The following is a 13,543-nucleotide window of genomic DNA, read 5'->3' on the forward strand; positions in this document are numbered from 1 at the left end:
AGTTCTCCACAGTCTTAATTAAAAGAAGGAACCATGCACATCGATTCTCACATAGATAGTGCATCATACTAGATTGAATAGTGCGCAATATTATAAACTAGCTTGTAGTCAATTTTGGGCAGCAATCTCTGCGATGTGACTAAAAGTAGTCTAAGCTCGTCAGCAAACGAATTTCTACCCTTAAATCCAATATTTGTTCAAATTGATGTGAAGTTTTCTTTAAAGCAGTAGTTACCCCTAAAATCTCACTATATGGTGCATCAATGCCTAACAGTTTACAATTGAAAATGTTCTTCTATTGTTGTTCCACTGTTACAGAACACAGATTGCCCGGAAGAGCTTAGAGGTTCTTTTTCTTGGGTTCCGTTCAGGCCAGTTGTCCGGATGACACCATATGAAACGTGTGCGATCGAAGTAGGGGAAGGTGCACTAAAGTTCTTCTGTTACCGCTGCGACTAAATGAGGCTTCGATTGTTCACATGGATCATATATTTTCGACTGATTTTGCAGAAGGGCGTAATAATTTCTTTCAGAAATAAAGTTTAGCTGACTGTGATATTATTGTGGTCAGATCAATTACAACACAAAAGTGGCTATGCAGATTTGTGTAAATGTGCTGAATGTATCAGAAAATTTCGCATTTCTTCTTCACCTCTCTCTCCCCCTCTCTTTGTCTCTCCCTCTCTCACAGACACAGAACCTACACACACCTACACACAGACACGCATATATATATATATATATATATATATATATATATATACATATATATACACAAATGTATTTCATCCGATGCTCACTACAGAGGACTAGAGGTAGCGTGAAACTGAGTAACGGCCAAGTCCTGTTCTCCCCGCAATGACGAACAGATGAAAACTGATGCTATGGCAACTAATCTCTCCCCTGTTAATTGTAAGAAATTTTGGAATTCTGTTAAAAATAAGAAAACTCACATGCCTAGACCAAATAATATAAATGCTGTACAGGTGATGAAAGCGTTGTTGAAATGTGGCGTAACAATTATTGTGACATTCATAATTCTGAAAATAACACCAAGGATAAAAATTTGTGTTCAGACACGAGTCTCAACTATAAGGGATGTCCCTCTATAAGTGATGCATGCGTAAAGTACAAGTTGTATGTTTTCAACTCTGAGTTTAGCCACAAGTACCAACCAATTAAATTTCAAAGACACAATCTTGTTCGAACAGCTTAAATAATTTTACACAACAGCCTACACAAATTAGGTCTATCAAATAGCTTAGTCGGCAATTATTACTACTAAGACTAATAAATTACCCTAGCGTACATTTACAGAAGTCTACCAAAGGCATTGGCACCGACAGCATGACAGTACCGTGTTGTCCAGTACGACTAGAAAACATTTTCGACCATCTATACGTGATTGTAACGTATGTACTAGGCCAGACAGAAAGGTGTCACGCACAGTGACGCTTTCTGAATCAATAAAGTGTTCGGGGAAAATTTTTGTTTCCGATCCAGGAAATATTTTAGAATTTTAAAAATAAATGAATAGAGAACAATTTTTGCATAATTTCCGTACTAGACATTTTTCCATTTGCAGAAAATAAGTTGCGTGTCAACAGCCATGAGCCTGCACTAATTTATCAGTACAGATCTTCCTCTTCTCACTTTATAGCATTTAACAAGGCCGGGCCCCTGATTTTGCAACTGAAAAACACAGAGGGCAATGAGAAACGTTGCCTATTACAAAATATCAGATCAAACGGATCAGTGGCTGCACCAGTAGACGCACGATCACTGGATGGTGAGTTCGAGCCCCGGCATGGCTATGGTATTATTGTTTCCTTGAACAGGGCACTTTATTCCTCATTGCTTCTCCACACACAGGAGTAAGGTAGGACAGTGGTTATTATGTGTGCGTTTAGCTCTGCTGCGCTGATTGGCTGCACATGTAAGCTGTTGTTTGCTCACAAGGAGGTTGAGTGATATCATATTAGGTCTAGTCACAAAGGGTTATAATTATTGTAAATCGCCTTGAGAACATGAACTTGTGGATTAGTGCGCTATATAAGAACCCATTATTATTATTATTAAATCCTCGAATAACATAATTTGTGTTAACGGATGATGGCACACGTCACATCCAAACAAACCTCATTGCGTTCGAATGCCGCATACAACCAAACAACAACGGACAATATTTTGACGCAATTGTCACGGAGAGTGACAAAAGTGTTATTTTATGACTGATTTTGACAGTTGCTGATGGTATTTAACAAATAAAATTGCATAAAATACCACGTGTTCGCTCTCTCTCTCTCTCTCTCTCTCTCTCTCTCTCTCTCTCTCTCTCTCTCTCTCTCTCTCTCTCTCTCTCTATTGGTAGCTGAAGAAACGGGTAAGGATGAACTCTGATGAATTTTGCATATAGCAGACATCGTAGGTATGCCACTCAACAATATCTAAGCACTTATAATTGGACATATCAAATGAAATCTATGGATGGGTCACTTAGTCTTTCTATGATGACTTTTCAAAAGAAGGTGTAGAAACGTTAAGTCTGGCCCGCGGCCCAGGCTTCAAGACTCGTGATGGACCATATATGATATTTTCTAAGTACGCGATCAAAATATCACAGCCTCGTCAAATTTATCCAGCTGTTCCCAATTTTGCAGAGACAATCCATGCAAATAAGTATGAAACATCGGTGGCTCTATATGAATGAAGTAAGTGCGTCCATCCAAGTTGACTCCATGCCAAAAGTGGAATAAAGTCATTAAAGTAATCATCACAGAGATGAATTTGTGGTATAAAATAGGATAAAAACTATCTCTGTTACGTTTTGCGACTACTGGTAGTATTCGCATTATAAGAATTCTGAATATCAAGAACACAGTGAATCCCCTTTTCGAAAAAACAGTGTTTTAGGATATAACACAATTGGAACTAATTTGGTACAATAGGATCTTCATATTTTTCAACTTTCTATTAAATGTTAAATGTCCTATATCTAACTTTTACAATGCATATTACTCATAAAAACAAGCCGATAACTTAAAATGAATGTAATATGAGCTTACATTTGCAGATTAAACCGATATCACTTGACCATCCAATTATCCAAAATTAGTTCCAATCGTGTTAATATGTCTTTTGTTTCGAAAATAAGTGAAATTATCAAACAAATTCCAATTGGTAGAGTCCGGACTCTTGTTCGAAAGCAAAACAATTGGACCTAAAGCTGTGATATTTACGTAAAACAGTGTTAACGTGAACGGTCCTCATCAATTTAGTGGTAATCTTGCTAACAACACTGTTATAGAAAACTAGCCCTTTTCTTCGTAATTCTGTTCGTATATCCGTCTCTTTGAATAAGTAATCGACCTTATACAATTGTCAAACAGAACATTAAGGGGAAAAACAGAGCAGTGACACGGACTGGTTAACACAAGTATTAAGTGATTGTATCAGAGATAAACTAACGATGCTGAGGGTAAAGACAACAAGGATAATGGTTTCCTTCTAATATTAGCGTCGGGAATTACTATAGGCACACTGACTAAACTTATATATCCGTGCTCTGAAAAGTCGTTCAAAGCACAGGTATTTCGATGTACTGCACCACTGTTTTACGGTAAACGTCACAAACCCGAAGGAATATCGTTTTTCGTACATAAACGTTATAACATTTTAATATTAGTTTTCCCTGAGAAAAAATTGTCACAGTGAAAGCTACGTTCTTCTCACGGACTCACTTAATCAAGTAATGGCACTTCCTAGTAACATAAGTCAAGAAATGGAATGCCGATTTTGTTATATGACGAAGGTATGTCTTCACACTATATGCATAGATTTCCAGTAAAGCTATGTTTTGTGAATTCAAGTATGCTATTCTGATATCGCTTTAACATCGACATTCGGTTGATTGGTAGTCACGTGACTACCTGTACTCCATTATTTATGTAAAATGCAACAAATATGTCAAACTCACCCTAAACAGGCCTTCAGATAACCCGATTTGGATAAAACAGAACACTATATTAACTGCTGAGAAATGTACAATAAAATCTAACCCAATTTTTATAAAATTGAATCAAGTATATTTAGGTACAAAACTCTGCAAAAAATGAAAAAAAGAGAACGTCCACAAGGTACGGAGTACGAAATGTATATTTTACAGCATCATGCGATGGAGGACTGACGAACTTAAATTTGATGCAATTTTGCATTATACGTGCAAGATTCAACACTGTCTTGTATTTGATTGTTGATTTGGTTTTTTTACTATAATATACAAATTATTATTTTGCTTCCTGTCACTTCCTGGCAAATGCAAATGTTAAAAATCTTACAAAATGTTCGTTAATGTGGACTGGTTTGTAGTATTAAAGATAGCCTGTTTTGTTAGCAGTATTTATCAGTGTTATGATCGGTATATCGAAATGAAGATTTCTAATAAATACAAAATTAATCAGATATACAACATATATACTAGTGTTTGCTTCAGTGATGTGTCATCTCAGTGACACGTTCTGGTTTTCTTTGTAAGTATGGCATGTCCTCAGCAATGTTTATAAGAACAGCTTAATAAGTCATGCATGCATAAGTGTGCTATTATAAATATATATATATATATATATATATATATATATATATATATATATATATATATACATGTGTGTGAATGTATGTATGTATGTATGTATGTATGTATGTATGTATGTATGTATGTATGTATGTATGTATGTATGTATGTATGTATGTAGGTATGTATGTATGTATGTATGTATGTATGTATGTATGTATGTATGTGTATAAGATCACAGGGACATCATTAAATACGCTAACAGACAGCATTCGCAAAGACAAGAATATGCATACGTCATCAATAATAAAGGGAAGAGCTGCCCTGTGACAGTATTTATGGCACTAAACATACATATATATATAAACATCCGACCAGTATAAATGTTCAACACAACGGATGATTTCCTATAAAGTCAAATACTTTGCGGTTTGTTGTAACACTGACGACTTTGTAATGGTAAGTATGTTTGTCAAGGTCATTTAGCAGTGATCTGGTTCCTCTTTCCATTTTTAAGTTTAAAGTCGTATTGTTATCACTGTTATTCAAATTGTTTTTCAAATCGCGTTAATCTGAAGTTGGTGTAATAATCTGTGTTTAACAACAGCTGTGTGCAAGACAAAAACATGTTGATGACATATTAATTTTTTCCAATATTTCTGGAATCGGACTTGAAAGGAGCAATGTGTTGGTTTTACCAGTTTGACAGAATATTTGATGTTCTTAGAGATTTGAAAGTTTTGTCTTCTTCCAATGTAAGGTTTAGGCAGATACTTGAGAATGGTCTGTCTGCAACGCATTAACATGTGCTCTTGCTACAAGCGGAACGGGGAACAGTGCAAGAGTTGCCAAAGCGCTAGTACTCATCATTGTTGAACAAAGTCGCCCATAAAAATATTGGGTATTTGTAGGGCATGACAGATACGTTTTGATATAAAATTTATAGAATACTTACTTCCTTTAGGGTCTAGAGACTATGCTTATGTGTAAATGAAGGAGAAGCAATTGAATAATTGAGCAAAATGTTAATTTGAAACTATTGAATTTATTAGCTTCACACAATGCCGCTAACCTTAACTATTGGCTTGGTTTCAAATGTGTTGGTAAAAGTGCAGATTGTTGGGATTAATGGTACCAGCTAGTACTACCGCTGTTCCCAAGGACAACGTCGATGTATTGAAAGATAATTCCCATCAACTTTGATCCTGCATGCTCGAAAGCCGACTACACGAATTGTATAATCCGCGTCTTTTTCCTGAAGCTGTGCCATGTCGCTACTTTCACAAACCTAAAGGGTGTATTTTCGTAGCTCTGGCTGTTCCAGGGTGCTGTTGAGGAAAGGTAGTTTAGTTGAACAAGTGTTAAAAGTATTTGATGAAATAACCAGAGTAATATAAATTTATCCTTAGACGCACTTACTTATTGTTTGCACCGGTCGTCAACTTCTAATTTTCATTCACGTTTTTGAATGGTCTACTATAATGATAGAATTGAGTAGGCAATTAAAAGTTTCAAAAGGTCTGACTAACAACGCGACAGCACGTAAGGATGGAACGAATATGAATAAAATTGGCGGAATAATCATATCTATATGAAGTAAAACATTACCAGGTCCATGAGACATATCTTATTTACAATAGTAAGCCGAACCTTCCCGAATCAATAAGGATAAATACATTGGAGAATAAAGACTGTATGACTTCTGGTTTTGTCGGGCGATGTACCTTTATGTTTAGTAACTGTATTTTTTTTGTACAAGGACAACTCCAAATTCCCCCAGTGTCGTGTAGAAAGTGCATGAGTAGTCGTTTTTGATTTACAAACTGACAATAATTAATCATTTTCCTGTCCATTTCCACATTAATTTTCAATTTACGACGTCAGTTATTTAGCCAATTTTTCATCAACTGTTCACCGTGATTATCACTGAGTAATCCATAAAATCAGAATGTACTTTTGTCGTTTAATAGGTTTCATTCTACCGTTTTGCAGTCATCTTAGTCTCCATCATACTTTGGGCACACGTTCGTGGTGACAATGAACCGTTTTGTGATAGGTGCAGAGTTAGTATTGACGAATCCGGAAGAATGTACGGCGAGAATTGTGAGATAACACCATCGTGTCCATCCGATTTACTCAAAAAAGTACAAAACATCCGAGATGGCCTTGTTGTTGTCATCAGTGAAATTTCACCGGTTATTTCTGCTGCAAGTTCCGGGGAAAGATACAACTGGGTTTCATTTCCGAAAGGACAAGTGGGACAAGGATTGACCATGGTATGTAAATAGTGAACATGGAATGATGTCAGAAGACTAAAAAGCCATAAATCTATGTGACTTAGTGATTTGAATGAAAAAATAGAATATTTCCTATATTTTGCGTCTTCGCAGGCTTTATAAGCTCGCTATTCACTTCACAATACACATGGTGCATAAGCAAACTATGAAACACACTATTTTTTGCGGTAAATATTTATCGCTGATTCATACTAAACTTTTAGTGACGTCAACAAACAAAGTAGTTAATTGGTATTTAGATCCATTTTCCCTTCGGTCTTGTCTCGAATCGCCAACTGGTGGCCCGGAAACTTACACTGAAGAGACAAGCTAGAATTGTATTAAAGGTAGAATGCGCCTCGGGGACAAATATTCGGACTCAAAATCTTTTACAATTCTTTTCTGATCTACTTCTTGTAAAGAGGCTAATTTTAAAGCTCTTTGTGTAAGAAATAGGTTCACCGTTCACCGAATGTATCAAAGGGTCTGGCGACTACAAATTGATTCATTAAAAGTTTCTTTCGATATAAGAATAAGGTTTTTATAAGCATAGTCTGCAAGCGTTCTTACCTAGCCTACTATAAACTGTCTATGATTAGAATTTTAAAGAAAATACTTTATTTGCCCAACCTAACTTCCGCTAGACCCCTTTTATCTCGAACGTATGCAATGGTCGTATTGGCTGGAACACCCAATACTTAGAGATATAAGGGGAGCTAAAGTATCACATTTAAAGAATCCAGACTTTTGTTGTAAAATATTATTAAAACAATGACAGATCACTTATAAACCTACTGATTATACAAAGGAGCACATAGTGCATGCACAAGGATTGAGTCGACGAAGCAAAATTTTTCATTTCTCCTTTCCTTTGCCAAAATGTGCACTGTCTTTCGCGATCCAAAGCAGGAAGCTTGTGTGATAGACTGTATTGTCATGAATCTGAGGCCCTGTTATGCAATAATTACATGTGTGATCGAAAAAGAATGCATGTAGTACGTGCCATGTCAGGCTGGAATGTGTACGTGTGTGCTGTATCAAAAGGTCAAGGGCAATACCGTATTAACTTAGCTCGTTTATTAACTTTTCGCAGATTCTTGGTGTAAGTAAATAGATTTTTGACGCTGCCTTGGTTGTAAGAGGAGCACATATTGTTGGTGTGAGTTTGAATCTGATAGTTGACGAGAATTTGGTTTAGGTAGCACTTAGGATAATGCCGTCTATCAATATAGGTACCGACTCAGAGCGGAACATTTAGCAATATTTATATCAAATTGGCACCTTGAAGATCAATATTGCTGAACACTAAACAATGGGAGTGCTTCACTTAAGGTAAACTCAATGTTGATAATAGCTCCTTCTTATGATGAGTGCTACTCACAATGCGATTTACTCACAGAGTCCAAGAATGCCCCCACACCGTGTGAGGGACTTGCTAAAACTCTTAACAATGATCTTGATCGCTGAACTATCGTTTTCAGGGAAGATGATACACTACTGAGAGTTTTTTCCGTGCATTCCTCGAAAATATAGGGGATATCATATTCAATCTATGCAGCCACTAACTAAACACGTACTTTAACACTATGAGAAATATTTTTGAAAAATGAGATTTGCTGTTTTCACAAATTTTGAAGCAAAATAAATGAAAATCAAAGGAAAACCACTCATTTTCTTGTTTTTTTCACTGCAAAAGTTTGAACTGTGCAGCCAACTTCACATTAATCGGCGTTTTTGATACATAAACATTTACAGTGTAGATTTGTTAACATCAGCTGCATAGTTAGATCTTGATTTTTCTCTCTTGCAAAATTGTGAACTATATGCACGGTTGGCAATCATTTGTTATTTCCAATGAAAAAGGTCAAGAAAATCTAGGGCAAAGGTTCTGGGAACAAACTACTGTTGAATGGCTGTTTTCTGTGTGAGCTGACAGTCTATGAAAATGGACTAACATTTGGGGATTGCAAGGTAGGTATAAACAGGTGTCTGTCAGTAGTTATGGCAAATTAAGTAAAGGAAGGTTTACAAGTTGAAGTTAGGGACGATCATCCCGAGTGTGCACATACACATTATAAGTAATGCTATTTTGACTTCAAAATGGCAATTGGTGTATTGCTTTTATTTGTCTTACCACTGCAAGATGCAGAATGTTTCACAGGGACAGTGTTTGCTTACACTAAAACTATTTTCTGGTTTGCAGTCATCATCCTCTGTATTTGTAGATAAATGTTTTTACCATAGTGTTATTGACTGTAAATCTAAAGTTTGTTCTCTTGCGCCAATATTTACACGAAACACGATTGGAACTAATTCGGGATAATTGGATAGTGAAGTAATGTCGGTTAAATCTATAATGTAAGCTCATCTGCTTTTCTTTTTAAGTTTATACATTTGTTTTTATGAGTAATTTGTAATATTGCAACATTCACCTATTGTGTACCTAACAGTTTTGAGAACTTTGAAAAATGTAAAGATCCAATTCAACTGATGCAACGTTTTCTCAAGGGAAGTTTGCAACTTCCTATTTCAAAACGCGTGCTTCTGTGAGGCCGTGTTCGTGTCTGAGACACATAGGGTAATTTTCAATTGTTTTTTTAAATATATGATTACTCTTTGTCTTTTACCCATTGTCCTAATAACTACATATTAAAGATGGCTGCTTTATATTTATCCTGTTTGCGTGTGGATGTAGTACGTATGGTACAGAGAGGAGATAGAGGATCAAAATAACCACAGATGGTGTAGGAGTCATTTTGATTGATTGATTGATTGATTGATTGATTGATTGATTGATAAGCAGCATACGTGCATGATTTCTGAACTGAATACACTAAACCGTGCAGCGTTTTTGTAGTTTCTAGCTCACCTCACTTAAAGCTATGACGCCTCTTGTTGTGGGAAAATCTACGTTGAGACTTTGTGTAAAGAGTATTGCAAACATCTTTATTCAAATTCAATCCCGGAATCAATCGACATGTCTACAATATTGTAGTTTGCTCTAGCAGTTATTTCAATCACTGTTGAATATTTTAAGATTCCAATGCCTATGTGACCAAATTAACTATCAAGCCGACCGTACACGTGTAGTCCTGCGTATTGTAGTCGTATCGTAGTCCCGAAGGCGTCAAGATCTTGACAGCTTTAACTAAAAGGTAAAACTATGTACATCGGGTCTCTTATAGATAGTGCATTGTACTAGATTTCAAAGTGCACAATATTGGAAACTAGATGATAGTTAATTTTGGGCAGCAATCTCAGCGAGGTGACGAAAAGTAGCCTAAGCTTGTCAGGAAGCAAATTTCTTATTCAAGTTATAATCTCGTTTTTGTTCACATTGATTTGAAGTTTCCATTCAAGCCAAAGTTACCCCTAAATACCCACTATATGGTGAATCAATGCCTAACAATTTACGATTAAAATGTTTTTCTATTTGTTATTCTACTGTTACAGGATATAGATTGCCCTGAAGAGTTTAGTGGTTCTTTTTCTTGGGTTCCGTTTAGGCCTGTCGTCTCGATGGCACCATATGAAACGTGTGTGTTCGGAGCAGGGGAAAGCACACTTAAGTTCTTCTGTTACCACTGCAACTAAATAAGGCTTTTGATTTCTTTATTTGGATTGACTGAATTCGCAGAAAGGCGTAAGAACTTTCTTTTGGAAATAAAGTTCAGTTGATCGGGAAATTGTTGTGGTCAGAAAATGTCATATTCATCTATTACAGTACAAAAGTAGCTATGCAGATAGGTGCCACTGTGCTGTATGGATAAGATACGCATTTCTCCCCGGTCTCTCTCTCCGGTCTGTCTGTCTGTCTGTCTGTCTGTCTGTCTGTCTGTCTGTCTGTCTGTCTGTCTCGCTCTGTCACACACACAAACACACACACATATATATAATATTATAAAAATATAATAATAATAATAATAATGATAATTATTATTATTATTATTATTATTATTATTATTATTATTATTATTATTATTACATTATTATTATTATTACAAGTTTAGGGGCTATAAGTATTATATAGAAATCTAATAACAGTTCATTGAAGCTGTGGGAATTCTGAAAAAGAGGTGTTCGAATGCAGGCCCATCGTGGCAGTCGTGAGCGCGCACAAAACAAGGCACAGCGACTGTGGAGAGTCTATGCCAATTGTCTTGTGAGAGTGTATTTGCTGCAAATATGCCTTCACGCATGCGCACTCGTTTGCCAGTGTAGTCTGCCAATATGAGTATGTGCAATTGAGTTTACCTGCGCGTGAATGTGTAGTCTATACACTACGTCTCGTGCTATAATCTTGTCGTTGAGCTTTGCATGTTGACAGAAACTGGAATTACTGCTGAGAATACTTTTCAGGACATCACAAGTGAGTCCCTAAGGTAACAAGTAGGACGTTTAGGAAATCCTTTCAGAAAGTTCATACCGCCTGTGACCATTTTGTCGAGTGTAAGCTTATACGTACCTGGAGCGACGGTATACAGTATTTCTACTGTATATATTGCCAGATAATATGCGATGGAATTTTGCGTTTCACGTCGTTCAATCATTCAGATGGAAATGCCGGCCTTCTCCAAACTTTGAAAAAATCAGGGTGACAGACTTTGGAATGCTAACTCTTGTATAACAATGACGTAATTTAACGAGAAGACATTTGTATTTGAGCTCGGCAACATTTCTTGATTTGAGAACTCTCATCATGGCGGATTCGCTGAAACAGTGAGTATTCAAAAACTTTTTCCTATGTCCATGTAGCACTTGTGCAAAAATAAGCGAGACCACAGGCCTTTGGCGAATCAATAAATGCGTTTTTCACCAAGCTGAAAGGTTGAAAGATGCGTCCGTCACTTTGGGACGAGCTAGATAAATGCAGTCAAACCCAGCTGGGCATGGAAATTTGCCATATGACTTTGTTCTGGAGACGACCGGCCGTGCGGTGGAACTTTGCAACAAAGTTTCCATATCTGAACTGACGTACTTGAATGACAGGCGCAGGAAACGATGGCCAATAAAAATGCATTCTCGTTGCATTTTGATAATAATGTATCAATCACAATCACACGGGAATTATACCTCCTTCCAACAGAAGGGCCATGGTCTATTTTTAGCCCTGCTACAGTATGTCTCAGTGCTGAAAAGGCCATATTGTTGTCATGTTGTCATGGTGACTTTTAAAATTTGCATACAACTGTGAGAATGAAACGGGTTGTTTATAGGTCACAACTTTTGAGTCCCACTGTCGTCCATTACACATGTTTCCTTGGGCATTACAGGTGTGCAAGATACACATCAAAAGACTAGAAAATTCACTTCATGGGCAGAACCTTGTAAAATAGCCCTTTCTTGTCTGGTTAACAAAAAAAGATACCCCTTATCTAAAATATGCATGGGCTACCAGCCAGTGTCACCGGGCTACCAACTTCAGAATATGGTTGCCAAAGTGGACTACCGGGGAAAAAAAGTTAATTTCTAGCCCAATATTAAACATGAAACATTTAACTTATATATTTCCCCTTGTCTTGGCCTGCTGGGTTTTAAAAAAACGTTTAAAGGTATACAGGGATCATTTTCAAATTTAGACATTGCTACCATGGAAAGGGGAGATCTAGCTAATCATCATAATCATAGAGTTTATGGAGTCACGCCAGGTCACACAAAAAATAATGCACCACTACATGGCCATAATTTTACTTTAGTTAAACAGTCAGAAATAATTTGTCTTCATTATTCTTCCTGGAATGGGGCAAAGAAATCAAAATAAATTATTATAAAATGAACATTATTATACGTCGTTAATTATAAATCCATAGAATAAATAAGTACTAGTGAAATATGTTTTAAATAAAACAAAAAAACCAACTGTGCGCTACTGTTACTGCTTCTGATAAATAATGGTACATTGGGTGATAAGGGGAATTGGGTTCATAAAATTAATTTGAGATAAAAGTAGAATTAATTTTAGCACATAAAATTAATTTGAAGGCATAATAAGTTGGTACTATACTCTATAACACTTATTTGGGATGACTGCGTGAAACAAAATTAAAAATGCTTGAAAAATTATTTCTGGTCTATATAAAATTAATTCAAACACACTAAAATAAACGGAAAATAATTTTGACAAGAATGGCCCCAATGTACATAATCTTTATTATTCTTCCTAGAATGAAGGCAAAGAAATTACAATTATTATTATTATAGAACAAACGTTAAAAGTTGTTACTTAGAAATCCATAAAATAAATAAAAAACAGTGAATTATGTTTTAACATAGACCCTCTCAAGGGTCTATTGTTTTAAGTAAAAAAAGCTGTGGTTCCAAAATAGGTTACTATGGCAACATAAAATAAAAATGAACATGGAGTTCATGCTGTGATAAATACACTTAGAAGAGCATTTGCATAGTTACTGGGATTACTTTTAATGGAATTTTGAAAAAAATTGAAATTTAAAATGCAAATAGGTTACTATGGAAACACAGGGCAGTAAAATGGATATAATATTTTGTCTTTCTAACCTAAAATAACCCTTTGGTATAATATTTCTGTTGATTAATGGATTTTTACACTGGATATTTGTTCTTTCTAACCCAAAATATCCCTTTGATATAACACATTCTGTTGATTACTGGATTTTAGGTGGAATCGTTGAAAAACTGGTAATTTTTACTCCTGAATGATTGCCATTGAAACATCTCA

At 35.9% G+C, this 13,543-nt stretch overlaps 1 long non-coding RNA gene across 1 annotated transcript; it reads left to right on the forward strand.

Moving 5' to 3' along the window:
- Nucleotides 1-4,967: 4,967 nt before the first annotated feature.
- On the forward strand, nt 4,968-8,808 carry LOC139115033 (uncharacterized). Its single transcript, XR_011548018.1, has 3 exons — nt 4,968-5,029; nt 6,541-6,846; nt 8,725-8,808. It is a non-coding gene; the product is annotated as an uncharacterized lncRNA (long non-coding RNA).
- The last annotated feature ends 4,735 nt before the right edge of the window (nt 8,809-13,543 follow it).

Source organism: Ptychodera flava, chromosome 16 (assembly GCF_041260155.1).
Source record: "Ptychodera flava strain L36383 chromosome 16, AS_Pfla_20210202, whole genome shotgun sequence".
Classification (NCBI taxonomy): Eukaryota; Metazoa; Hemichordata; class Enteropneusta; family Ptychoderidae; genus Ptychodera; species Ptychodera flava.